The 27,573-nt window shown below is 40.3% G+C and overlaps 1 protein-coding gene across 5 annotated transcripts in view; it reads left to right on the top strand.

Moving 5' to 3' along the window:
• The window catches only part of GRIA2 (glutamate ionotropic receptor AMPA type subunit 2), a 268,701-nt gene that overhangs the window by 111,038 nt on the left and 130,090 nt on the right, over positions 1-27,573 (top strand). The gene's annotated exons all lie outside the window — the stretch shown is intronic.

Here is a 27,573-nt window from a genome sequence, read left to right as displayed (position 1 = left end):
CCATTAAAGGGCATGAATATTCACCCCCTCCCCACACCCATGGGCATGGAGAGGGGGTGAATATTCATGCCCTTTAATGGCAGGCACACGCAATCGCCCGGCAGCAGCAGGAGCTGCGCTGCGGATACACTGTGTGCCGCTATTAAGGACCATGAATATTCAGTGCTCCCCACGCCCATTGTGTTGGATTGTCAATGCAACCCTCTTCTCCCACTCTTGACACACTGATAGCAACACCGCAGAAGAAATGCTTGCACAGGCTTCCAGTATCCGTTGTTTCAGATGCAGCACATCTCGTAACTTCACAACATAGACAATTGCCTTCAGATGACCCCAAAGATAAAAGTCTTAAGGGTGTCAGATCGAGAGACCTTGGTGGCCATCCAACTGGCCCACGATGACCAATCCACTTTACAGGAAACTGTTCATGTAGGAATGCTCAGACCTGACACCCATAATGTGGTGGTGCACCATCTTGTTGGAAAAACTCAGGGAACGTGCCATCTTCAGTGCATAAAGAGGGCAACACATCATCATGTAGCAATTTCAGATATCCAGTGGCATTGAGGTTTCCATTGATGAAGAATGGCCCCACTATCTTTGTACCCAATATACCACACCATACCATCAATTTTTGTGTTCCAACAGTCTTGGAGGGATCTATCCACTGTGGGTTAGTGTCAGACCAATAGCGGTGGTTTTGTTTGTTTACTTCACCATTCACAAAAAAGTTTGCCTCATCACTGAACACAATGTTCTGTGTAATCTGAGGGTCCTGTTCAAATTTTTGTTTTGCCCATTCTGCGAATTGAGTGCGTCGATCTGGGTCATCCTCGTTGAGATGCTGCAGCATCTGGATTTTGTAAGGGTAAAGGTGCCTTTGTGAGTACCTAATATCCGACGAAGGGATGTTCGACTGATACCACTCTCCAGTGACATGCGGTGAGTGCTACGCTGTGGGCTCTTGCTGAATTAAGCTAGGACAGCCACTGATGTTTCTTCATTAGTGACAGTTTTCTTGCGTCCACATTTTGGCCAATCCAACACTGAACCTGTTTCACGAAATTTGGCAAGCAGTTTGCTAACTGTAGCATGGGAGATGGGTGGTCTCGTAGGGTGTCTTGCATTTAAATCTGCTGCAATGACCTGGGTACAGACATCAACATAATTTCTATCCGCTCCTCACGTGTTAACCTCTGCGAAATGTCAATGGCTGTAAACAAAGAGAAACTTGTAAATAACTCATGAACGAATAAAGTTATGTTAAAGCCAAGCACACCATTGTTTTTCTTATGAAATTCACAATAAGTTTGATGTGTCACATGACCCTCTTCCCATTGAAAAAAATAAAGTTGGATCCAAAATAGCCGACTTCAAAATGGCCGCCATGGTCACCACCCATCACGAAAAGTTTTCCCCCTCCCATATACTAATGTACCACAAACAGGAAGTTGATATCACCAACCATTCCCATTTTATTTATGTGTTTCCATATAAATGGCCCACCCTGTATATATATGCCCCCCCAACATTCGGATTATAAGACGTACCCCCCATTTTCCTCCAAAATTTTGGAGGAAAATAGTGCGTCTTATAGTCCGAAAAATACGGTAGTTCATGCTGCTATTTTTTTCACATGCAGTTAGTGAAATATAACGCTCATCTGCACAGACCCATTGAATAGCATTGATCCAAGTGATGTCTGTTTTTTTCATGGATTGTACTTGGACCAAAAATACAATTGTGTGAACGAGTCCTTTCGGCAATTAGTATTGTTGTTGGTCAATGCGCCAACTGCAAAAATGCAATAAAACTTGCTGAAAACATCACATGTACCCTTAAATGGTACCAGTAGAAAAGACAAGCTGTGAAATTGCTCCATCGATAAAAAATATATAAAAAAGTCTCGGAAAATGGTGATACAAACCAAGTTCTGAATTTTTTTAACACCTTAAATGTAATATATATATATATATATATATATATATATATATATATATACTGTATATACATACACAGTACAGACCGAAAGTTTGGACACACCTTCTCATTTAAAGATTTTTCATAACTATGAAAAGGCATCAAAACTATGAATTAACACATGTGGAATTATATACTTAGCAAAAAAGTGTGAAACAACTGAAAATATGTCTTATATTCTAGGTTCTTCAAAGTAGCTGCCTTTTGCTTTGATGACTGCTTTGCACACTCTTGGCATTCTCTTGATGAGCTTCAAGAGGTAGTCACCGGAAATGGTCAATTTTCAAAGTCATGAAAATAAAGAAAAAACTTTAAATGAGAAGGTGTGTCCAAACTTTTGGTCTGTGCTGTATATATATGTTTGGTCACATTTGGATATTCTGACCTGTAAAATATTTAATGCCAAGAAAAAAACGAAACCAAAAGGAACAATGCTGGAATGTATTTTTTTTTTCAATTTTACCTTTTTTTTCCTAATTTTTCAGCATATTATGTGGTATAGTTCAAAGCTGCAACTCGTCCCGCAAAAAAACAACAAGCCCTTGCGTAGCTATATTGACGCAAAAATAAAAAAGTTGGAAAGAAGAGCAGAAATACTGAAACTGCAACTCAAAAACTGTTCCTGTTGTGAAGGAGTTAATAATAGCTATTCAATTTCAGACACACTGTATTCATAAAGCTTCTACATTCTTTGGGAATGAAAATTGATCCAATTCCTGTACCATTCAATGGTAATAGGAATATATTCATTACTGGCAGAAAATCCATGAAAGGTATACAGATTGGTGTTGTACCCACATACAAAATATCTCTTTAAGCCACTTGAAAAATAGTTCTCAGTCAGTCATTAAAAAGGTTTCAACTACTGAGGACTCTCAATTTTGATAATTTTTGAAACATAGTAGTATACGTAGGAGGAGGTTTTTTTTCGTCAAAATTGTGTGAATTTGTCTTGAGAGAGAATGAACAAATACAGCTTAAATGATTGATTCTCCCCGCAACTCGTAGGTATAGCATATCCCTTTACACAGCTAAAATGATAATAATAAATACCACAAAAAAGGGGCCATAAAAGTTAAAAGAGAGTGGCTTAGTGCCAAATGAACTATAACATACAGTCGGTACGGAAAGTAGTCAGATCCCTTTAAATTTTTCACTCTTTGTTTCATTGCAGCCATTTGGTAAATTCTAAAAAGTTCATTTTTTTTCTCATTAAAGTACACTCTGCATCCCATCTTGCCTGAAAAAAATAGAAATGTAGAAATTTTTGCAAATTTATTAAAAAAGAATAACTGAAATATCACATGGTCATAAGTATTCAGACCCTTTGCTCAGACAATCATATTTAAGTCACATGCTGTCCATTTCCTTGTGATCCTCCTTGAGATGGTTCTACTCCTTCATTGGAGTCCAGCTGTGTTTTATTAAACTGATAGGACTTGATTTGGAAAGGCACACACCTGTCTATATAAGACCTCACAGCTCACAGTGCATGTCAGACCAAATGAGAGTCATGAGCTCAAAGGAACTTCCCACGGAGCTCAGAGACAGAATTGTGGCAAGGCACAGATCTGGCCAAGGTTACAAAAGAATTTCTGCATTACTCAAGGTTCCTAAGAGCCCAGTGGCCTCCATAATCCTTAAATGGAAGAAGTTTGGGACCACCAGAAGTCTTCCTAGACCTGGCCGTCCAGCCAAACTGAGCAATCGTGGGAGAAGAGCCTTGGTGAGAGAGGTAAAGAAGAACCCCAAGATCGCTGTGGCTGAGCTCCAGAGATGCAGTAGGGAGATAGGAGAAAGTTCCACAAAGTCAACTATCACTGTAGCCGTCCACCAGTCGGGCCTTTATGGCGGAGTGGCCTGACGGAAGCCTCTCCTCAGTTCAAGACATATGAAAGCCCGCATAGAGTTTGCTCAAAAACACATGAAGGACTCCCAGACTATGAGAAATAAGATTCTCTGGTCTGATGAGACGAAGATAGAACTTTTTGGTGATAATTCTAAGTGGTATGTGTGGAGAAAATCAGGCACTGCTCATCACCTGCCCAATACAATCCCAACAGTGAAACATGGTGGTGGCAGCATCATGCTATGGGGGTGTTTTTCAGCTGCAGGGACAGGATGACTGGTTGCAATTGAAGGAAACATGAATGTGGCCAAGTACAGAGATATCCTGGATGAAAAGGTCTTCCAGAGTGCTCTGGACCTCAGACTTGGCTGAAGGTTCACCTTCCAACAAGACAATGACCCTAAGCACACAGCTAAAATAACAAAGGTGTGGCTTCAGAACAACTCTGTGACCATTCTTGACTGGCCCAGCCAGAGCCCTGACCTAAACCCAATTGAGCATCTCTGGAGAGACCTGAAAATGGCTGTCCACCAACGTTCACCATCCAACCTGATGGAACTGGAGAGGATCTGCAAGGTAGAATGGCAGAGAATCCCCAAATGCAGGTGTGAAAAACTTGTTGCATCATTCCCAAGAAGACTCATGGCTGTACTAGCTCAAAAGGGTGCTTCTACTCAATACTGAGCAAAGGGTCTGAATACTTATGACCATGTGATATTTCAGTTTTTCTTTTTTAATAAATTTAAAAAAAATGTCTACATTTCTGTTTTTTTCCAGTCAAGATGGGGTGCAGAGTGTACTTTAATGATAAAAAAAAATGAACTTTTTAGAATTTACCAAATGGCTGCAATGAAACAAAGAGTGAAAAATTTAAAGGGGTCTGAATACTTTCTGTACCCACTGTAATTTGAATAAATTGTTAAAGTGCTTATATTACTTACACTAGTTGTTGCTGGTGACTGTTCACATTTTAGAATCTGTTTGAGGCCAGATTCATAAATTTGCAATTTTTTAAGTTTTTTCTTTTTTGACTCGTGGTTTTTGCTGATGTTTATGTGCCAAATTCTTCAAAATAGTGCATGAGATTCATGAATTTTTAGCAAGGCCCCAAATTCTTATTTTTGTGTCTCTAAAGAGAATCTGTCAGCAGGTGTTAAGTAATCTGAGGGCAGCATGATTAAGCAGCAGAGAACCTGATTTCAATGATGTATCCCTTATTATATTGAAACAACACACAGCCTAATAAGTGATGAAGTGTTTTTATCACTGCTGGTCTAGCTGCCCTTGTGCCTCCTGGTCTGACCACGCCCCCTCCATTGATTAGTACCTCACTGTCCATAGACAATGTACACAAAAAGCTGTGGGGAGGGCATGGTTAGTTTTCTGAGCTCTTCTATATGCTACATCTAAGAACTCTGATTGTGTCACAACTGATGCACCCAGTAAAGTGACAGATCAACAGAATCAGGCTCTCTGTCCCTACATTATGCTGCTCTCAGATGAGGTAGCACCAAATTACTGGTGTACATAAAGGTGAATGGAGTAGAGAAGCACCAAAATTTTGCAAGTTTAGAAAAATACTAAAATTTCTGGAAAAGCCACATTGATGTAAAAATCAGAAAACTAACTAAACCATAAAAGATAACATTAAAAAATGCGAAAATCTTTTTAAGATTTTGTCGCAAATTAAAAAGTCACTAAGTGAGAGTTATTTGTTTTTCTTTTTGGTACACAGTTTTTGTCCCAAAGCCGGTAGTGAATCAACTGGAGAAAATAAAGAAGAACTTGTACTTCTTCCCATCCACTCCTGGCTTTGACTATGAAAAGGGCAGCAAAAACTGCATGTGTGATTCCCACCTTGTGGCCGGACCACCCTGACTCCTCATGGCCTTACTGAACTGTTCTTGGATGAGCAAAGTTCTCTATTGTAGAACTGTACAGGATCTGGGCTTTGTAGCCGATGACGGCCCCTTAATTGTGGTCCTACTTTAGACATCTGAGGTAGGGAGTGGCTGTGATACCTTAGTGTGAATATTAGAGATGAGCTAACTCATTAATAACTAATGACATTTCTTTAGAATTTTCTAAAAAAAATTGTTCTCACCAGAATCTGAATTTTTTTCAGGACTCGATTTCCATGAATCCAGCAAAATGGCCATTATGCTGGATTCTCTTGCGGATGTGGAAGGTGTAAACAAAAGAACTTTATACTCACATTTCCTCCCTTGTTATGCGACCTTCCCCACCAGTTTCCCAATTTTGTGTTCTTCCATCACTGCATTCTTACTTTGAAGCCAATCTAATTCCTGTGACCGACCCCACAAAGCCATGCATAAAGGGCAATGCCGATCATAACTGCATCATTTCACCCTACAAGACGACCTAAGGTGAGAGGCCAATTTGAGAACTTTGATTGTCCTCATTGGGAGAGGAACATCATGGCGCATGTTGCTCCTTTTACCATGTGACTTTGTGAGACTAATCTCAAGGCTCAGCTTGGCCTTGGTGCCGGAATAGAGTGGTGGAAAAACGAAAAACCAGGGAGCTACTTTGGCAGCGTAAAACAGATGAGAAAAGATTATTTTAAAAATGTTGTTTTTATTTTTAAACCCCTTCCCTCCCAATCAGCACAGTTTTGATTCAGACCAAATTTAATCTGTTTGTCAAATGCGAACAAATCTACCTGAATGGAATTTCTATCATCTCTAGTAAGTGTATAAAATATTGTTTAAACAACGTATAAGGGAATTATTTTTGTTTTAGGCGAGGATTTGAAACATTGACATGACATAAATAGGCCATACAGGGTATGCCATAGAATATTTTCATTGTTCGGATGTGACTTATTCAGCAGTGACTTCTTTGGCGCTTTTTTAATTAATATGACAGGAATATTTTCTGTAATTTTTAGCAGAAATTGCTAAAAAAATGCAGAGAAACCACATTGAAAATATTTGAACATACAATGTATATCCAGCCTTACAGCAGCCATCTGGTACACATCCTCATTCAAGAAGCACTTCCATCAAAGTATTTATCCTCTTAATATATTGCAGTCATCATATTATGCAGCACTGTGTACTTACAATTGCTCATTTTGCCCTCCTACCCAGTTAATTTGTCTCTTTTCCATTAGGTCTATGACATCACGTGATTTAAAATAGACTAACTGAATGCTTCTAAGCTCTATGTAGAAACAGGAGGTCAATTTTTCAAATCCTTACTTAACCCCTTTACGTCCAGTGACAGACATAGCCCGCCATGAGCCTGATGTCAGTTCCCGCATCATAATGGCCTATGTCTGTCATGACTTTAAACTGTCACTGCGTGTAAAATGACAGTTCAGTGCCGACAGCTGTCAGTGACAGCTGAGCGACACGGGAACAGGTGAAGGGACCCATGCCGTTGGTCCCCGCACCCAGATCACTGTGATCGGTTAGTCAATCTGACTGACCGATCACAGCATAATCAAGCAGCACATGCTGAAATATCAGCACTGCCTGACAAATCAGAGCAGGAGCTCAATGCTGCCAGTGCCTGATCTCCCTGCACTAACAGCCAGGAACCGAGCGTCTCAGATCGATCACAACATTCAGAAGGCAGGTAGAGGGATGGGACGTCATCTCAGGGGCTCGAGTGTTGCCATGGTGACTCAGGGTCATCATGGTGACCACGGGGTCACCAGACTAAGGAGATATCCTTAAACTATGCTCACAGCATGGTCTTAGAAGCTCTAAGTATAGGTATAATGCATTGCAATGCTGGTGCATTGCAATGCATTGCACCTGTGAAAAAAAGTGGAAAAGTGAAAGTTCCATAGAGGGACTAGGTAAAAAAGTTAAAAGAAGTTAAAAAAAAATGTAAAAAACATTTTAAAAAAATATTACGCTAATACACATTTTTAGGTAAAAAAATTAACAAAAAAAGTACACATATTTGGTACTGCCGCATCCGGAACAACCTGATCTATAGAAGTGGCATACTAGTTAATCCCTTCAGTGAACTTCGCAAAAAACAGAACAAAAACATAGCAAACGATGCTTTATCATCATACTGCTGGAAAAAAGTGGAATAAAACACGATCAAAAAGACAAATACAGTGGTGGCCAAAAGTATCGGCACCCCTGCAATTCTGTCAGATAATACTCAGTTTCTTCCTGAAAATGATTGCAATCACAAATTCTTTGGTATTATTATCTTCATTTAATTTGTCTTCAATGAAAAAACACAAAAAGAATTGTCCTCCAGCCAAATTGGATACAATTCCACACCAAACCTAAAAAAGGGGGTGGACAAAAGTATTGGCACCGTTTGAAAAATCATGTGATGCTTCTCTAATTCATGTAATTCAAAACCAGGGGAGGAGTCCTGAGGAGATAATTTGCATATTCCCACTGCATTTTGGGGTAAGTGAAGAGTCTCCGCGAGCTCAAAGAACACTGGATTTTGGCTGTTGGAGCTGAAAAGAGGACATCGGTAAACTGCGCGCCGGCAGGCGCGCGCATTTTGAAGTTTTTTTTTTTTTTAAGCTTTTTTCACTGTTTTCAGAACATTAACAATAAGAACATGGAAGACTCCAGGAGCCATTTGGTGAACTGCATATCCTGCTACATGTTCACAGACTTGCCAGTGGAAAAGCCAAACTTCACATGCCAGAAATGCAAGCTTGTGTCCCTGTTGGAGGAAAAGTTGCGAAATCTAGAAGAGAGGTTAACTACCTTGAAAATCATTAAGGAAGGTGAAGAGCTCTTAGACAGAGCAGAATTATCTCTTCATGATTCAGAAAGAGAAGAAATTCGAACTGCACCTGAGGAAACAGAGGAATGGAAGCATGTGACCCACAGAAGCAGGAGGATCGAGAGGCAGTCAGCACCCATACTGCTCAGGAACCAGTACCAGGCTCTCACGCAGGAGAACCATGAAGAAATACAGCAAAATAAGACTTTGCCAGCAATGAATAACCTTGTAAGCCCTCAGAATCCTCCTGGATGGAGAAAGAAGAATGTTGTGAAGAAAAAACGGAGAGTGGTGGTCATGGGGGATTCCCTGTTAAGAGGAACAGAGGCCGCTATCTGCAGACCAGACATAACCTCAAGAGAAATGTGCTGTCTTCCAGGAGCAAAAATTAAAGATGTGTCTGACAGGATATCAAGACTCTTCAGACCTACAGATCACTACCCATTCCTGCTAATACATGTGGGGACAAATGACACCGCAAGAAAGGACCTGGAAACCATCTGCAGTGACTTTGAAGACTTAGGCAAGAAAGTGAAAGAATTGGGAGCGCAGGTGGTCTTCTCATCCATCCTCCCAGTGGATGGCCATGGAACAATGAGGTGGAATAAGATTCTACAGGTGAACAACTGGCTACGTCGATGGTGCCGTCAACAAGGATTTGGATTTCTGGATCACGGAATGAATTACCTATACGATGGACTACTTGCTAGAGATGGGGTGCACCTTACGAAGACTGGAAAACATGTATTTGGAAGTCGCCTTGCTACACTCATCAGAAGAGCTTTAAACTAGAACAATGTGGGAAGGGAAGCAAAAGGCCAGAAAAAGCCATACAGCTGACAAATACTATTGAGATCTCTGCTACTGGAAGTGGAAAGGAAGAACAAAGACAAAACAATTTAAATAATAAAAATATGGGAGGAAGAGAAACCAATCACAAACTAAAATGTTTTTATACAAATGCACAAAGCATGGGCAACAAACAAGGAGAATTGGAACTACTAATGCAGGAAAAGGAATATGATGTCATTGGAATCACTGAAACTTGGTGGGACAATACACATGATTGGAATAAAAGGCTAAAAGGATACAACTTATTTGCAAGAAACAGACTTGATAAACGAGGAGGAGGTGTTGCATTGTATGTTAGAAAAGCGTATATCTGCACAGAGATTGAAGCTTCAGAGACTGGGAGTTCTGTGGAAACTGTTTGGGTAAGAATACAAGGAGAGAACAACGGAAAGGACACCATTGTAGGCATTTACTACAGGCCACCTGGGCAAGCTGAAGATATGGATGAACTCTTTATGTATCAAATGACCAAGTTCTCCAAAAAATATGACGTAGTGGTCATGGGAGATTTCAACTATCCAGACATTTGTTGGGAATCTCTCTCAAGTAAAACTAACAGGTCAAGCAAATTCTTATCCTCTCTTGCTGACAACTTTATCTTCCAAAAGGTAGGGGAGAAAACAAGGGGATCTGTTACTTTGGATCTAATCCTTATAAACAGGGAGGAAATGGTTGAGGAGGTAAAGGTGGCTGGGACCCTAGGAGGCAGCGATCATGCTATTATAGAATTTTGGATAACTAGAGGAGGAAGACATGTGAAGACTCAAACTTCAAGGTTAGATTTTAGAAAGGCAGATTTTAAGAGACTCAGAAAGAGAATAGGAGGGATCCAATGGCTGGATGTCCTTAAGGACAAAAATGTCCAGGAAGGATGGGAAATTTTTAAAAATGAGATTCTCAAAGCACAATCGTTAACAATCCCGAAAAGTAGGAAGAATGGGAAGCATTTAAGGAAACCAGGATGGATGAACACAGAACTTAAACACATGCTAAAAAGAAAGAAAGAAATGTTTATTAAATGGAAAGAGGGAGGCATATCTAAAGAAGATTATAATGCAGTCTGCAGATCCTGCAGGGCACGTATCAGGTTAGCTAAAGCTGACAATGAATTAAGGCTTGCAAGAGATGTCAAAAGCAATAAAAAAGGATTTTGGGGGTATGTCAAAAGTAAAAGAAAAGTCAAAGATGCTATAGGATTTTTACAGGATGAAAATGGAGAAATGGTAAGAGAGGATGTTGAGAAGGCCGAACTTTTTAATTCCTATTTTGCATCTGTTTTCTCTCAGAAACAAAATGTAACATCAACTGATCTTCACTGTCCTTTTAAAGGAATAGAGGAATCCAAGTTATCTGTAAACAGAAAGATTGTGAGGGAATATTTAGCTAACATAAATGAGTTCAAGTCTCCAGGTCCAGATGAATTACACCCCAGAGTACTGAAGGAGATCGTAGAAGAAATTTTAGAACCACTCTCCATAATCTTTGAAAATTCTTGGAGAACAGGAGAAGTCCCAGAAGACTGGAGAAGAGCAAATGTTGTTCCTATCTTCAAAAAGGGGAAGAAGGTGGACCCAGGGAACTATAGGCCGGTGAGTCTGACTTCTATACCAGGAAAGATCTTTGAACAAATTATTAAACAACATGTATGTAAGTACATGGATAAGAATGAAGTGATTAACCAGAGTCAGCATGGGTTTGTAACTAACAAGTCATGTCAGACTAACTTAATTTCCTTCTATGACAGAATCACTGACTGGGTGGATCAGGGAAATGCTGTAGATATAGTATATCTTCACTTCAGCAAAGCATTTGACAAAGTATCTCACACTATCCTTATTGAAAAAATGACCAAGTATGCAATGGACCAGGCAACTGTTAGGTGGATTCATAACTGGCTTAGTGATCGGACTCAAAGGGTGGTTGTAAATGGCTTCACATCCAGCTGGATGAATGTCTCAAGTGGGGTACCACAGGGCTCCGTCCTGGGACCTGTATTGTTCAACATCTTTATCAATGATTTAGATGAAGGAATTGAGGGTAAACTGATTAAATTTGCTGATGACACAAAGATAGGAGGGATAGCTAATACTAGAGAAGAGAGAGAGAGGATTCAAAAAGACCTAAATAAACTGGAGCAGTGGGCAGCAACCAACAGAATGTTTTTTAACAGGGAAAAATGCAAAGTACTACATCTGGGCAATAAAAATGAAAAAAGCATATACAGAATGGGAGGAATAGAGCTAAGCAACAGTACATGTGAAAAAGACTTAGGTATACTAATAGATCATAGACTGAACATGAGTCAACAGTGTGATGCAGCAGCAAAAAAGGCAAATACAATTCTGGGATGTATTAACAGAAGCATACAGTCTAGATCACGTGAAGTCATTATCGGTCTTTACTCCTCTTTGGTCAGACCTCATCTGGAATACTGTGTACAGTTTTGGGCACCACATTTTAAAAAAGACATAGACAAACTGGAGCAAGTTCAGAGAAGAGCGACCAGAATGGTGACTGGTCTGCAAACCATGTCCTATGAGGAACGGTTGCAGGATTTGGGAATGTTTAGCTTGCAAAAAAGAAGACTGAAAGGAGACTTAATAGCTGTCTACAAATATGTCAAGGGCTGTCACATTGTAGAAGGATCATCTTTATTCTCATTTGCACAAGGAAAGACTAGAAGCAATGGGATGAAACTAAATGGGAGGAGACACAGATTAGATATTAGAAAAACTTTTTGACAGTTAGGGTGATTAATGAGTGGAACAGGCTGCCACGAGAGGTGGTGAGTTCCCCTTCAATGGACGTCTTCAAACAGAGGCTGGACAGACATCTGTCTGAGATGATCTAGTGAATCCTGCTTTGAGCAGGGGGTTGGACCAGATGACCCAGGAGGTCCCTTCCAACTCTACCATTCTATGATTCTATGATTCTAATTAACAGAACCTGTAACTTACCTGTGGCACCTAACAGGTGTTGGCAATAACTAAATCACACTTGCAGCCAGTTAACATGGATTAAAGTTGACTCAACCTCTGTCCTGTGTCCTTGTGTGTACCACATTGAGCATGGAGAAAAGAAAGAAGACCAAAGAACTGTCTGAGGACTTGAGAAACCAAATTGTGAGGAAGCAAGTCCATCTCCAAAGACCTGAATGTTCCTGTGTCTTCCGTGCGCAGTGTCATCAAGAAGTTTAAAGCCCATGGCACTGTGGCTAACCTCCCTAGATGTGGACGGAAAAGAAAAATTGACGAGAGATTTCTACGCAAGATTGTGCGGATGGTGGATAAAGAACCTCGACTAACATCCAAACAAGTTCAAGCTGCCCTGCAGTCCGAGGGTACAACAGTGTCAACCCATACTATCCGTCGGCGTCTGAATGAAAATGGACTGTATGGTAGGATACCCAGGAAGACCCCACTTCTTACCCCGAGACATAAAAAAGCCTGGCTGGAGTTTGCCAAAACTTACCTGAGAAAGCCTAAAACGTTTTGGAAGAATGTTCTCTGGTCAGATGAGACAAAAGTAGAGGTTTTTGGGTAAAAGCATCAACATAGAGTGTACAGGAAAAAAAAGAGGCATTCAAAGAAAAGAACACGGTCCCTACAGTCAAACATGGCGGAGGCTCCCTGATGTTTTGGGGTTGCTTTGCTGCCTCTGGCACTGGACTGCTTGACCGTGTGCATGGCATTATGAAGTCTGAAGACTACCAACAAATTTTGCAGCATAATGTAAGGCCCAGTGTGAGATAGCTGGGTCTCCCTCAGAGGTCATGGGTCTTCCAGCAGGACAATGACCCAAAACACACTTCCAAAAGCACTATAAAATGGTTTGAGAGAAAGCACTGGAGACTTCTAAGGTGGCCAGCAATGAGTCCAGACCTGAATCCCATAGAACACCTGTGGAGAGATCTCAAAATGGCAGTTTGGAGAAGGCACCCTTCAAATATCAGGGACCTGGAGCAGCTTGCCAAAGAAGAATGGTCTACAATTCCAGCAGAGCATTGTAAGAAACTCATTGATGGTTACCGGAAGCGGTTGTTCGCAGTTATTTTGGCTAAAGGTTGTGCAACCAAGTATTATGCTGAGGGTGCCAATACATTTGTCTGGCCCATTTTTGGAGTTTTGTGTGAAATGATCAATGATTTGATTTATGCTTCATTCTCTTTTGTGTTTTTTCCTTGCAAGCAAATTAAATGAAGATAATAATACCAAAGAATTTGTGATTGCAATCATTTTCAGGAAGAAACTGAGTATTATCTGACAGAATTGCCGGGGTGCCAATACTTTTGGCCACCACTGTATAAATAAAAATGGTATCGCTGAAAATGTCATCTTGTCCCGCAAAAAACAAGATACCATACAGCTCCATCAGCCGAAAAATAAAAAAGATATAGCTCTCAGAATAAAGAAATGCAAAATTAATTATTTTTTCTAAAAAAAGTTTTTATTGTGTAAAAGCGTCAAAGCATAAAAAAACAATATAAATGGGGTATCACTGTAATAATACTGAACCGAAGAATAAAGCTGCCTTATCAATTGTACCACATGCGAAACGGCATAAAAAAAAACAAAACAACAATTTCTGAATTGCTGGTTTTTGTCCATTTTGCCTCCCCAAAAATCAGAATAGAAAGCGGAAAAAAAAGTCACGTGCCCAAAAATGGTGCCAATAAGAACGTCAACTCGTCCCGCAAAAAACAAGCCCTCACATGACTGTCGGCTGAAATATGGAAACAATATAGCTCTCAAAATATAGCGATGCGTTTTTGCAATAAAAAGCGTCTTTTAATGTGTGATAGCTGCCAATCATAAAAAACCCGATATAAATCTGCTATCGCTGTAATTGCAGCGACCTGAAGAATAAAGTTGTCTAATCACTTATTCTCATAAGGAACGGTGTAAAAAATAATTAAAACCAATTTGATTTGTTCATTCTGCCTTCCAAAGATAGCAGTAAGGTTTGGGTCACATTTATCCTTCGCTCTGCACTGAGCGCTTACTCCGGGGTTTCCATGTAAATCTCTGAAGTACGTGATTCAGACCGAACCCCCGGCGGAAGATTTCCTGTAATGAGGCAGATGGAGGCACTGTGGACGCCGTAGGACCTGCGATCCGGCGATGTCAGTCTTTGTATTAGGCGTGCATAAAAGTGCGGTTGGCCACAGTTTTGTGCACCTCTGAAAAGGACACAGTTGAACAGAGGTCAGACGGAGTCCAGAGTAACTCTGCTGCCTCATTATAGTGAATGGATCCCTCGGGTTTCATCTGAATCACATCACTCAGAGATTTAGATGGAAACCCCGACATACAGTACAGACCAAAAGTTTGGACACACCTTCTCATTTAAAGATTTTTATGTATTTTCATGACTTTGAAAATTGTACATTCACACTGAGGGCATCAAAACTATGAATTAACACATGTGGAATTATATACTTAACAAAAAAGTGTGAAACAACTGAAAATATGTCTAATATTCTAGATTCTTCAAAGTAGCCACCTTTTGCTTTGATGACTGCTTTGCGCACTCTTGGCATTCTCTTGATGAGCTTCAAGAGGTAGTCACCGGAAATGGTCTTCCAACAATCTTGAAGGAGTTCCCAGAGATGCTTAGCACTTGTTTGCCCTTTTCCCTTCACTCTGCGGTCCAGCTCACCCCAAACCATCTCGATTGGGTTCAGGTCTGGTGACTGTGGAGGCAAGGTCATCTGGCGTAGCACCCCATCACTCTCCTTCTTGGTCAAATAGCCCTTACAAAGCTTGGAGGTGTGTTTGAGGTCATTGTGCTGTTTAAAAATAAATGATGGTCCAACTAAACGCAAACCGGATGGAATAGCATGTCGCTGCAAGATGCCGTGGAAGCCATGCTGGTTCAGTATGCCTTCAATTTTTAATAAATCCCCAACAGTGTCACCAGCAAAGCACCCCCACACCATCACACCTCCTCCTCCATGTTTCACGGTGGGAACCAGGCATGTAGAGTCCATTCGTTCACCTTTTCTGCGTCGCACAAAGACACAGTTGTTGGAACCAAATATCTCAAATTTGGACTCATCAGACCAAAGCACAGATTTCCACTGGTCTAATGTCCATTCCTTGTGTTCTTTAGCCCAAACAAGTCTCTTCTGCTTGTTGCCTGTCCTTAGCAGTGGTTTTCTAGCAGCTATTTTACGATGAAGGCCTGCTGCACAAAGTCTCCTCTTAACAGTTCTTGTAGAGATGTGTCGGCTGCTAGAACTCTGTGTGGCATTGACCTGGTCTCTAATCTGAGCTGCTGTTAACCTGCGATTTCTGAGGCTTGTGACTCGGATAAACTTATCCTCAGAAGCAGAGGTGACTCTTGGTCTTCCTTTCCTGGGGCGGTCCTCATGTGAGCCAGTTTCTTTGTAGTACTTGATGGTTTTTGCAACTGCACTTGGGGACACTTTCAAAGTTTGCCCAATTTTTCTGACTGACTGACCTTCATTTCTTAAAGTAATGATGGCCACTCGTTTTTCTTTACTTAACTGCTTTTTTCTTTCCATAATACCAATTCTAACAGTCTATTCAGTAGGACCATCAGCTGTGTATCCACCTGACTTCTGCACAACACAACTGATGGTCCCAACCCCATTTATAAGGCAAGAAATCCCACTTATTAAACCTGACAGGGCACACCTGTGAAGTGAAAACCATTTCCGGTGACTACCTCTTGAAGCTCATCAAGAGAATGCCAAGAGTGTGCAAAGCAGTCATCAAAGCAAAAGGTGGCTACTTTGAAGAACCTAGAATATAAGACATATTTTCAGCTGTTTCACACTTTTTTGTAAAGTATATAATTCCACATGTGTTAATTCATAGTTTTGATGCCTTCAGTGTGAATGTTCAATTTTCATAGTCATGAAAATACAGAAAAATCTTTAAATGAGAAGGTGTGTCCAAACTTTTGGTCTGTACTGTAAGTGCTCAGCGTAGAGCGCCGGATAAATGTGATCCCAAATGTTGTGTAAAATGTTTCCAAGAAAAGCTTCAAATCAATCCACACAAAAAGCAAGTCCCTATTCAGGTCCTTCATCTGTTATTGGAAATATAGGGGCTTCCACGTTACTGGTTGTACAAAGGCTCTTGAAAAAGCGCAATGGCTCCTTGCCCCCCAAAATAAATTCAGCGAATTCTGCGCTCCCAAATCCAAAGGCCCCCCTCCGTCTGAGCCCCAGTGTGCCTAAACCACATTTAGCATCCACATGTTTGGCAGGGGTATAATTTCCAAAATTGGGTCACTTGAGGGGGGATTCTACTTTTCTTGCACTTACGGGCTCTCTATATAGAGTCCGCAAACTATTCTAGGAAAATCTGCACACCAGGAGGTGCATACCCTATATATGGCTGTACAGTCCTTCTTAACCACACGGCATCCATCCCGAGTCACGCCATGTGGCTAAGCAGGACTGTACAGCCACATATAGGGTATTTCCACATTCAGCAGAAATTGTGTGACAAATTTTGGTTCAATTTTTACCCATTTCCCAGTGTAAAGATGTAAAATCTGGGGCTAAAACAACATTTTTGTGGTAAAAATGGAATTATTTTTTCTTCACTGCCCAATGGTATAAAATTCTGTGACCCAACTGTGGTATCAATATGATCATTGCACCCCTAGATGAATTCATTGAGAGGTATAATTTGTAAAATGTGGTCATTTATGGGTGGATCTGCTGTTCTGGCACATCAAGGGCTCTGCCAATGTGACATGGCACCCTCAAACCAGTCCATCAAAATCTGAACTCCAATATGGCACTTCTTCCCTTTTGAGCTTTGCATTGTGCCTCAAAAGTAGTTTTTCACCATACATGGAGTATTGGCTCACTAAGGAGAAATTGCACAGCAAATTTTGGGATCCATTTTCTCTTGTTACCCTTATGAAAATAAAAAAATTGGGGCTAAAAGATAATTTTTGTGGAAAAAACGCAAGTCGTATAAAGAATTTTTACCACTAACATGAAGTACAATATGTCACGAAAAAACAATCTCAGAATCAGTGTTCCAGAGTTATTACCTCATAAAGTGACGCTGGTCAAATTTAAAAAAATATGGCCTGGTCATTAACCTACAAAGTGGCTCGGTCCTTAAGGGATTAAAACAAAGATAATTACGGTACTTTATATGTTGTTTAAGAAATATTTTATACACTTAATAGAGATGATTGAATTTCCTGAAATTCCATTCAGGCAGATTTGTTTGAATTTGACAAATTAAATTTGGTCTGAATCAAAACTGTGCTGATTGGGAGGGAAGGGGTTTAAAAATAACAAAACCTTTAAAATCACCTTTTCTCATCTGTTTTTACGCTGCCAAAGTTGCGTCCTGGTTTTTCGCTTTTCCACCACTCTATTCCGGCACTAAGGTCAAGCTGAGCCTTGAGATTAGTCTCACAAAGCCACATGGTAAAAGGAGCAACATGCTCCATGATGTTATATATAATATGATGATTGCAGTATATTAAGAGGTTAAAACCTTTGATTTGAGGGCTTCTTTAAAGCCACCATCTTTTAGAAACAGATCCTTTAGCTAAGTTAGGAGGTGCGGCCTACATGAATTGGAATTGTATTTCCATTTTGGAGATGCTGTGATCCAGTCTGTTCATCAAAATTTGGCCCTTCTCATAGTCGCAAAGATCCTTACTTTTGGCAACTATTCTTGTTTCCGACAAATCAAATTTAAGAACTGTGTACCTACTGCTCAAAATATCCATCCCCCTTAGAGGGGCCAGTATCAGGAAATAATGTTATACACTTTATTAATCAGTGATTTTATATTACAGGTAGGTTCACATTGACAGATTTCTCCAGATATGAGAAAAATTGACCTATTATTCTGATCAGAGTTTGATCAGAGTGGCATCAGTTTTTCTTGTGCGTGGAGAAAAAAAAAGATTCTCCACCTTCTCCTTTCTGTCAGTCCATGAAAATTGGATCATACTTCCAATGCCAATTTTGATCCAATACCTCCGATCAAACTCGAACATGTCTCTGATTTTTTCCACAGTCGACTTGGTCCGAGGAAAAAATCAGACATGTGCAAAGCAGCATAGAATATTGGATGTAAGGTAGGCATCCGTGAAAACCACGGATAGCACTCGTACGAGAAAATTGGTCATGTGCATGAGCCCTTAGAGTGATCGGTGTATATTACATTATCTAACAAGGTACTAAATCTCCTTGTGAAGATCGAACTGGTGGGGAGTCAGCAGAGCAATGCTTCCTGGTAAAAAATATTCAAAGTATCTCACCTCCAGACAGAAGAAACTCTCTATAGAGAACCTAAGAAGCATCATTATCATTCCTCTTTCATGACTGCCAGACAGGACTCTGTTACTATATCTTATGTCATAAAATGAAGAAATGGCCAAGGAAAATGTGAGTCTGGGGAATTTTTTTTTTATCTCATTTGTATGAAGGTGAAGTTTTTGCAGTTTTTCTCTCTAAGGTTATGAAATTTATTGTCGCGCTTTGAAAGTAAAAGGTTTGTTGAGATGAACATTATGTTCATGATAAGAAACAGACAATGACATTTTGTATGAGACGAGGGATTAAGTTTGTACTGGCCTTCATGATAAATGATCATTTTAGAAAGTGAGATTTAATTCTGTTTCTAAGAACTTGTGATTACATGCCTAGGGCACATTCACACTAGCATCTTTTAAGTTTGTCTGTTTTTATATACTGTAGAGATTGCATAATTGACGTTTTTGAGAGGATTTTTGTACATTTCTTTACTTTGAGGTCTGTGGAGGATGAATTTAGCTACATTACTAGAGTAATCTCTACACATACAAATGTACACATTGCAAAAGTGGAAGTGTGAATGCAAAATGTGTTTTATGTTTCATTGTATAGCATATTACAGAGCTAATCTGAACATGTGTATGAGGCTTTATGCCCCTTTTTCATCAGTGTTATCTAACAGCTTGTTAGGGTACGTTCCCACGTTCAGGACCCCCTCCTGCCCCGACGCTACAGAACTTCCGCAGCTATTATGCAAATTAGCGGACACGGATTTTTATTTTTTACACATGTGAATTTTCGTCATTGAATCAAGTCTATGGGAAAAATCCGCATGCGTACCCACAAGAGTAATTGACATACTGCAGATCTGAAAGACACGCCGCATGTCAGTTTCTGTGGGTTATTCGCAGGTGCACATAGACTGACAGTGGACAGGGGATTTCAAGAAATCCATCCACTACGCTGTAACATCTGGCCTCTGCGTTTTGGACACTGTATAAATACGGAGCATCAAAACCGCAGCAAATCCTGAATGTGGGAACGCACGCTTAGAGTCAAGGGTGTGATTGTATTCAAAACCCACACATACACACACACATATATATATATATATATATATATATATATATACACACACACAGGTGCATCTCACTAAATTAGAATATCATTAAAAAGTTAATTTATATCGGTTCTTCAATACAAAAAGTGAAACTCATATATTATATGGAGTCATTACAAACAGAGTGATCTATTTCACGTGATTATTTCTGTTAATGTTGATGATTATGGCTTACAGCCAATGAAAACACAAAAGTCATTATCTCAGTAAATTAAAATACTTTATAACGACAGCTTGAAAAATTCTTTTAAAATCCGAAATGTTGGCCTACTGAAATGTATGTTCAGTAAATGCACTCAATACTTGGTCGGGGCTCCTTTTGCATCAATTACTGCATCAATGCGGCGTGGCATGGAGGAGATCAGCCTGTAGCACTGCTGAGGTGTTATGGAAGCCCAGGTTGCTTTGATAGCAGCCTTCAGCTTGTCTGCATTGTTGGGTCTGGTGTCTCTCATCTTCTTCTTGACAATACCCCATAGATTCTCTATGGGGTTATGGTCAGGTGAGTTTTCTGGCCAAACAAGCACAGTGATACTGTTGTTTTTAAACCAGGTATTGGTACTTTTGGCAGTGTGGACAGGTGCCAAGTCCTGCTGGAGAATGAAATTTCCATCTCCAAAAAGCTTGTCGGCAGAGGGAAGCATGAAGTACTCTAAAATTTCCTGGTAGACGGCTGTGCTGACTTTGGTCTTGATAAAACACAGTGGCCCTACACCAGCAGATGACATGGCTCCCCAAACCATCACTGATTGTGAAAACTTCACACTAGACCTCAAGTAGCTTGGATTGTGTGCCTCTCCACTCTTCCTCCAGACTCTGGGACCTTAATTTCCAAATGAAATGCAAAATTACTTTGCATTTACTTAGTGTCAATGACTGCGTTCTGGACATCTGTCAAGTCAGCAGCCTTCACCATGATTGTGGAGCCTACTGAAACAGACTAAGGGACCTTTTTAAACGCTTAAGAAGCCTTTGCAGGTGTTTTTTGTTAATTATTCCAATTTACTGAGATAATCACTTTTGTGTTTTCATTGGCTGTATGCCATAATCATCAACATTAACAGAAATAAACACTTGAAATAGATCACTCTGTTTGTAATGACTCTATATATTATATGAGTTTCACTTTTTGTATTGAATAACTGAAATAAATTAACTTTTTGATGATATTCTAATTTAGTGAGAAGCACCTGTATATCTAAAAGCAAAAGTTTTAGGCAGTCGTGGAAAAAATGCTTCAAAGTAAGAATGATTTAAAAAAAATAGAAGTGTTAATGGTACATTTTTATCAATTAACAAAACAGCATGAAAGCATCAATTCTTCTAGGTATACTTGCAGGTATAACTATAGGAACTGATACTGTTTTGAAGGTAAAGTGTGGTCACACCAAAAATTTTTTGATTTACATATATTTTGTTTTCAGTAATTTTGTTAATTGATAAAAATAGCACTGCTATTTTTGAAAGCCTTCTTACCTTACAGCATTCCACCCCCACCAGACTATAATAAACAAAGGTAGAACTTTTTTTAAAAAATAAACCTGTCTAGCCTAATAGCCCCCTATGATTCAGTCTTCAAGCATCCTCACCAGTCTGGTCTGCTGTATTCCGGCAATCTCCAGCCCCTCTGTGCGTCACATGACCTCAAAATGTATGTCACTGGCCAGGCCCCACACAACGTCATGACAGATGTTCAATGCATGTAATGACATTTTAAGGCCTAGCAAAGTGCAGAGAGGATAAAGATGCTGGGTCATTGCAGTTCAGACTGGAGCGGATACTTAAAAACTGAACTGAAGAGGGGCTTCGTGGCTGGACAAGTGAGGTCTGTGGCAATGTGGTTCTTGGAAGATATAAATAATGTGTAAGTCCTTTGTATTGACTACTTATGCATTTATACATATGTATTTGAGATCACCTCTAAGGTGCCTTTCTGAACATGTCCAACTTTTCTAATCTCTCATTGTAAGTGAACCCAAAACTAAATCCCAAATTTAAGATGTGGCCTTACAAGGGATTTGTAGCGGGGTAAAAATACATTTGTCATGGATTTTGTTTGTTTCGCACAATAAAATATTTCCTTTTGTAGCTGCTGCTTGACATTGAGTACTGCTGCTTAACTTACTGGAAGACAGACTAGCCAAGTCCTTCTCCTGATCTGTAATCCAAAGTACAGGGTGGGCCATTTATATGGATGCACCTAAATTAAATGGGAATGGTTGGTGATATCAACTTCCTGTTTGTGGCACATTAGTATATGGAAGGGGGAAAACTTTTCCAGATGGGTGGTGACCATGGTGGCCATTTTGAAGTCGGCCATTTTGGATCCAACTTTATTTTTTTAAATAGGAAGAGTGTCATGTGACACATCAAACCTATTGAGAATTTCATATGAAAAACAATGCGGTGCTTGGTTTTTACGTAACTTTATTCTTTCATGAGTTTTTTACAAGTTTATGACAACTTATAAAATGTGTCCAAAGTGCTACCCATTGCGTTGAATTGTCAATGCAACCCTCTTCTCCCACTCTTGATACACTGATAGCAACACCGCTGAAGAAATGCTAGCACAGGCTTCCAGTATCCGTTGTTTCAGATGCTGCACATCCCGTATCTTCACAGCATAGACAATTGCCTTCAGATTACGCCAAAGATAAAAGTCTAAGGGGGTCAGATCGAGAGACCTTGGTGGCCATTCAACTGGCCCACGATGACCAATCCACTTTCCAGGAAACTGTTCATGTAGGAATGCTCGGACCTGACACCCATATTGTGGTGGGTCACCATCTTGTTGGAAAAACTCAGGGAACTTGCCATCTTCAGTGCATAAAGAGGGCAACACATCATCATGTAGCAATTTCAGATATCCAGTGGCATTAAGGTTTCCACTTATGAAGAATGGCCCCACTATCTTTGTACCCCATATACCACATCATACCATCAAGATACGAGATGTGCAGCATCTGAAACAACGGATACTGGAAGCCTGTGCTAGCATTTCTTCTGTGGTGTTGCTATCAGTGTATCAAGAGTGGGAGAGGAGGGTTGCATTGACAATCCAACACAATGGGCAGCACTTTGAACACATTTTATAAGTGGTCATAAACTTGTAAAAAACTAATGAAAGAATAAAGTTACGTTAAACCAAGCACACCATTGTTTTTCTTATGAAATTCTCAATAAGTTTGATGTGTCACATGACCCTCTTCCCATTGAAAAAAATAAAGTTGGATCCAAAATGGCCGACTTCAAAATGGCCGCCATGGTCACCACCCATCGCGAAAAGTTTTCCCCCTCCCATATACTAATGTGCCACAAACAGGAAGTTGATATCACCAACCATTCCCATTTAATTTAGGTGTATCCATATAAATGGCCCACCCTGTATATTTCCATTTATTGTATATGTATCAATAGATGCACTACTTTAAAATTATTAACAATTTAATTTGCCATGTTTTTGTCCATCTAGGTGTTTCTGTAATACTGTAATATTTTACAATCAGTATATAACATGTCTAGTAAATCCCCATTTCTTATAGAAATAGGGTAAAATTAAAATTCCACTTCAGATTTCAATGGAACAAACTGTCGCTTGGTCTGTCGCCTGTGACTTAGGAAGGATAAGGTGTGGGACCTACATCTATTAGACAATTATTGCATATCATGTAGACAATATAATCCTTATCCTGACTGACATGACGTGATGTTCCATTATTGCAGCATGCTTATCCAGTTTGCATACAATCATTCATGTGATTGGCATATCCATTTAAGTGGAAGTGGATTTGCTGTAATAAACAGACCTCAGAGGGCATCTACAAATGGAGGAAATGGTCATGTCTGTAGCTCTGGCCAGAGGAGGTCCTATTTTTTGAGGGTGCATGTACTGCATCACATATCGTAGAATGTACCATAACAATGACCAGCACAGTAGCTTTACTGGTTTGCATTATTGCCTTTCAGGACTGGAGTCCTGGGTTTAAAGCTGACACAGGACATAGAGTTAGTATGTCCGCTCCATTCGTATGAGTTTTCTACGTTTAAAAACCTTAGTATTATGAGTTTGTAATGTAAGGTCCATTAATAATAATATTTTTTTTTATATAGCGCCAACATATTCTGCAGCGCTTTACATACATTATCATTACTGTCCCCAATGGGGCTCACAATCTAGATTCCCTATCAGTATGTCTTTGGAGTGTAGATGGAAACCAGAGAACCTGCAGGAAACCCACGAAAACACGGGGAGAACATGCAAACTCCTTGCAGATGTTGTCATTGGTGGGATTTGAATCCAGGACCCCAGCGCTGCAAGGCTGCAGTGCTAACCACTGAGCCACCGTTCTGCCCATTGTAGACAAGGACTAATGTGCGATGACAATCTTTGTACTGTGGTAATGAATCACACATATAAATAAGCAAAAACTGCGATCGTGTTGGTAATAGAAAATAGAATGGTTTTCCATACAAATAAAAATGGTTTGTTCATTTGCCAACTATAAAGCTTTGTTTCTAAGAAACATCTTGATTTTTCCTAAACAAGTAGTACATGAAGTCAGAGGATATGCAGTATAAAGTAGTTTGGATAAAATGTATGCCAGATTGATCCACATCAGTAATGTCACAACCTTACCTGCAATTGGACCCTAATGTACAGCAAAACTGGGCTAATTTACCCCAAGACTTCCTGGTACGGCCCTCTTTAATGCCATGTATAGTGCATACAGGAACACAGCCTTACCCAAACAATGTTCCTCTGATCCCCATGCTTCTGTAGAACTAAGACATTCCCCAGAATACAGCAATGAGACATCTCACTTTTGTAAGAGCAATGGTAAACGTGTGATAAAGCAGACTAAACATCCAAGCAAACATTTAATGCTAGGCAAGAATTATTGAATGCTATATATTTTTCTAAGCTTCCTTAAAGGGAAACTGTCAATAAGATGAACCCCTTCTGCCAAGCCCAGTATATGTTCATGCAGGTCTTTGAAATGTAAATCCGTCAACACCTTTATATCTTCTATCTGTTGCTGCATCCCTGAGTATTTAGTGTTTTCATTCATATGCTAATTAGGTGTTAAGTGCTCTGGGCGTAACAAAGCACTTTACAAGCCTCTGCCTCCCAAGGTTGATTTCCCACTTGGCACCATCCTCTTTAACTTTTATTTATTGCTCACTGTCTGTGTGACATCAGGTGCAAGACAATGCAATCAGGCAGTGAGCTATCAATCCAGCTAGATAGGCTGATGCTGGGCAGGGAAACAAGCTGGGAAGACAAAGAATTTTAAGATGTTCTGTCACCTTCAGAATACTTAACTCTTCATTACTGAAACATTCACTTTAAGTTAAGAATGAGAGTAAGGGTTCCCCAAGTGTATTATAGGAGTTTCTCCTATGGTAAAAGATCATAAAAAGAAAAATAATATAACAAAACCTCATCAAAAGCCCTCTTCTTAGAGGAAACCTCCACTCCAGATTTCCAATTTCCTGTCCAATTCTACTTTATATTAAAACGTACTAGCCATTTTTTTGGTCTTCTTATAGAAGAAGTCCAATATATACAGTATGTCTTCTTTGTGGAAGATCACAATTTAATGGAATGGAAACTAAATTATCATAGCTAAATATATAAATTCCATACAATCCGTAAAATATGTCCCGTGGACTTATAGTCAACAGGTACATAAAAACTCCAACCATAAGATGAACAAGGACAAAGAGAAAAAGGAGAGAAGGTGTGCAATTGAAATATTTTAATCGAATGAATTATACATTTTAACTTTAAACACAGCTTCATTCTGGAACCAGAGGTAGGTGCAACAAGGGGGGAGTCAATGCATGGTACACAAAGATGCGTAATAAAATATTAAACCATAAATCCATACATGATTTTTGCAATATAAAGATATATTCTGCAGGGCAAGATAATAGTATAACATCAAGCTAAATAGTCAGCATAAAAACACACTAACATCAATGCACATCAAATATATAATGTTATAATAACAAGTGAAAATGTGTGACTGCAGTTCACTAAAATAACAAGATGTCATGCTACAAAAGGTCAAAAATGAACAATCACAAGAATGATAGACTGTGATGTTGCAAAATGCACAGAATAGTGCAAAAATATCATGCCCTGCTTACGCATGGTGTGGCGTCATGCAAGAGCCCACCACAGTGGAAATATCCCCCACTTACAAACCCCAACATACGTTTCTTCTATTGAATTATAGCTTCAGTAGATCATCGATATAACGAACGCGGCACTGCCATGGGCACAGCCTGTGCACCCTCGTACACCAACCTGTTCCTGGGGTACTGGGAGCGGTGGCTTTTTGACGACGGAGGTGTGGCGGGCTGTGAACATGTGCAGTGCTGGTTACGTTATATCGATGATCTACTTTTTTTGTGGCAGGGCACGGCGGTGGAGCTCGGTATATTCATGGACAGATTGGGCACTAATCCATTTAATATTAAGTTAACATATAAATTTGACACTAAGAAAGTGGAGTTTTTGGACATTTCGATTGAGGTGGCATTAGATCGGTTGATTACAACTGATGTATACCGTAAACCCAGCTCTGTCAATGCCCTTTTACACGCATCATCTGCCCATGACAGGTCTACGATTCGCGCCATCCCCATCGGACAGTTCTTACGTATGCGACGTATCTGCTCCTCGGACGCACAATTCAAGGAGCGGGCGTCTGACTTGGTATCATGTTTCAGAGAAAGAGGCTACAGTAACCATAACATCAAGAAGGGGTATCTTAGGGCTAAACATACCCCCCCCGTATTGAGTTGCTTTGTACTAGGGTGACCAGGGGGACGACTATTAATCAGCCTAATGTTAGATTTATCACTCTGCTCCTCGGACGCACAATTCAAGGAGCGGGCGTCTGACTTGGTATCATGTTTCAGAGAAAGAGGCTACAGTAACCATAACATCAAGAAGGGGTATCTTAGGGCTAAACATACCCCCCCGTATTGAGTTGCTTTGTACTAAGGTGACCAGGGGGACGACTATTAATCAGCCTAATGTTAGATTTATCACACCTATAACCATGAGTGGGAGAGCATGAGGTCTATCCTTAAGCGTCATTGGCCGGTTCTCCAGACTGATCCTCATTTGAGGGACTCTCTGATGGACTATTCACTAATGACAGCTCGTAGGTCTAGAAATTTGCGCGACATACTTGTTCAGAGTCATTACGTACCCCGAACACCATCTCTGTTTGGATCCACCGGATCCTTGAGGGGTTGCTTTCAATGTGGACACTGTCTGGCCTGTAGCAATGTTCTCAGCATTGCTTCCCTTACGTCAGCGAATGGTACTAAAATATATGACATTAAGGAATATGTGAACTGTGGCACCTGCAACGGTTTTTAAATTTGGCGCCAATATCTCTGATTGGTCGTGGCTGGCGGCCGCGACCAATCAGCACAGCGTTTTTTAAATTTGGCGCCAATATCGCCGATTGGTCGCGGCCAGCGTTAGTGAGGGCCAGAGAGCATGTTTAAATTTGGCGCCAATATCGCTGATTGGTCGCGGCTGGCGGCCGCGACCAATCAGCACAGCGGTGTTTAAATTTGGCGCCAATATAGCTGATTGGTCGCGGCCGGCGGCAGCGACCAATCAGCGTCGTATTAGTGTGGGCCCGGGAGCGGCGCTGCTTGTGCGGGTACTTCCGCTGTGAGCAGCTGGGAGATGACCGGCTGCTCGCAGCAGAAGCATCCTGACCGGCGGCGCCGCTCCCCGGT

The sequence above is a fragment of the Phyllobates terribilis genome, unplaced genomic scaffold (assembly GCF_046119375.1).
Source record: "Phyllobates terribilis strain yellow unplaced genomic scaffold, ASM4611937v1 Scaffold_1__5_contigs__length_1240528914, whole genome shotgun sequence".
In the NCBI taxonomy this organism is placed as follows: domain Eukaryota; kingdom Metazoa; phylum Chordata; class Amphibia; order Anura; family Dendrobatidae; genus Phyllobates; species Phyllobates terribilis.
This window is presented reverse-complemented; position numbering and strand designations above follow the sequence as displayed.